Genomic DNA, 2,525 nt, shown 5'->3' with positions numbered 1-2,525 from the left:
GATAAATTCTTGGACTCTTATAATCTTCCACGGTTGAAGGAAGAGGATGTAGCATATCTAAACACCCCCCATCACCATTGATGAAATTAAAACAGTAATCAAATGTCTGCCGAAAAAACAAAAGCCCAGGTCCAGATGGATTCACTAATGAATTCTATCAAACATTCCAAGAGGAACTACTGCCAATCTTGGCAAGACTCTTTCATGAAATTGAACAAACAGAAACACTTCCAAATAGCTTTTATGAAGCCAACATCACCTTGATACCTAAACCAGACAGAGACGCTACCAAAAAAGAAAATTACAGACCAATATCACTGATGAATGCAGATGCAAAGATCCTCACCAAAATCCTGGCAAATAGGATACAATGCCTCGTTAAGAAGATCATCCACTACGATCAAGTAGGTTTCATCCCAGAATGCAAGGCTGGTTTAACATCCGTAAATCTATCAACATAATACACAACATCAATAACAAGAAAAATAAAAACCACATGATCATTTCAATAGATGCAGAGAAAGCATTTGATAAGGTCCAACACCCATTCTTGATCAAAACTCTCAGCAAGATGGGAATGGAGGGAACCTTTCTCAATATAGTGAAGGCCATCTACCACAAGCCAGTGGCAAATATTATCCTCAATGGAGAAAAACTGAAAGCCTTCCCTCTAAATTCTGGTACAAGACAAGGCTGTCCTCTCTCACCACTCCTATTCAACATAGCACTGGAAGTACTTGCTATAGCGATTAGGCAAGAAAAGGATATCAAGGGAATCCAGATAGGAAAGGAAGAAGTCAAGCTCTCACTGTTTGCAGATGACATGATACTCTACTTAGAAAACCCTAAAGACTCTATCAAAAAGCTTCTAGAAACAATAGACTCATATAGCAAGGTGGCAGGCTACAAAATTAACACACAAAAATCAAAGGCCTTTCTATACACCAACAGTAATAAAGAAGAAATGGACATTAAGAAAACAACCCCATTCACAATAGTACCACACAAACTCAAATATCTTGGAATCAACTTGACTAAATATGTGAAGGACCTATACAAAGAAAACTATAAAACTCTGCTCCAAGAAATAAGAGAGGACACACGGAAATGGAAACACATACCCTGCTCATGGATTGGCAGGATTAACATCATCAAAATGTCAATACTCCCCAAGGCATTATACAGATTTAATGCCATCCCTCTAAAGATACCCATGACATTCTTCAAAGAAGTGGATCAGACACTTTTGAAATTCATTTGGAACAATAAACACCCTCGAATAGCTAAAGCAATCATTGGGAAAAAGAATATGGGAGGAATTACTTTTCCCAACTTTAAACTGTACTACAAAGCAACAGTTATCAAAACAGCATGGTATTGGAATAAGGATAGGTCCTCAGATCAGTGGAATAGGCTTGAATACTCAGAAAATGTTCCCCAGAGATACAACCATCTAATTTTTGATAAAGGAGCAGGAAATCCTAATGGAGCAGGGAAAGCCTCTTCAACAAGTGGTGTTGGCACAATTGGATAGCCACTTGCAAAAAATTAAACTTAGACCCCCAGCTAACATCATGTACAAAGGTAAAATCCAAATGGATTAAAGACCTCGATATCAGCCCAAAACCATAAGATATATAGAACAGCACATAGGCAAAACACTACAGGACATTACAGGCATCTTCAGGAGGAAACTGCACTCTCCAAGCAAGTGAAAGCAGAGATTAACAGATGGGAATATATTAAGCTGAGAAGCTTCTGCACCTCAAAGGGAAATAGTGCCCAGGATACAAGAGCCACCCACTGAGTGGGAGAAACTATTCACCCAATACCCATCAGATAAGGGGCTAATCTCCAAAATATACAAGGCACTGACAGAACTTTACAAGAAAAAAAACATCTAACCCCATTCAAAAAATGGGGAGAAGAAATGAACAGACACTTTGACAAAGAAGAAATACGCATGGCCAAAAGACACATGAAAAAATGTTCCACATCACTAATCATCAGGGAGATGCAAATCAAAACAACGATGAGATACCACCTCACACCCCAGAGAATGGCACACATCACAAAGAATGAGAATAAACAGTGTTGGCGGGGATGTGGAGAGAAAGGAACCTTATCCACTGCTGGTGGGAATGCTGTCTAGTTCAACCTTTATGGAAAGCGATATGGAGATTCCTCCAAAAACTGGAAATCGAGCTCCCATACGATCCAGCTATACCACTCCTAGGAATATACCCTAGGAACACAAAAATACAATACAAAAACCCCTTCCTTACACCAATATTCATTGCAGCTCTATTTACCATAGCAAGACTCTGGAAACAACCAAGATGCCCTTCAACAGATGAATGGCTAAAGAAACTGTGGTACATATACACAATGGAATATTATTGCAGCTGTCAGGAGAGATGAAGTCATGAAATTTCCTATAAATGGATGTACATGGAATCTATTAAGCTGAGTGAAATAAGTCAGAGAGAGAGAGAAAAACGCAGAATGGTCTCACTCATCTATGG

Source organism: Suncus etruscus, chromosome X (assembly GCF_024139225.1).
Source record: "Suncus etruscus isolate mSunEtr1 chromosome X, mSunEtr1.pri.cur, whole genome shotgun sequence".
Lineage (NCBI taxonomy): Eukaryota > Metazoa > Chordata > Mammalia > Eulipotyphla > Soricidae > Suncus > Suncus etruscus.
Note: the sequence above shows the minus strand (reverse complement) of the source record.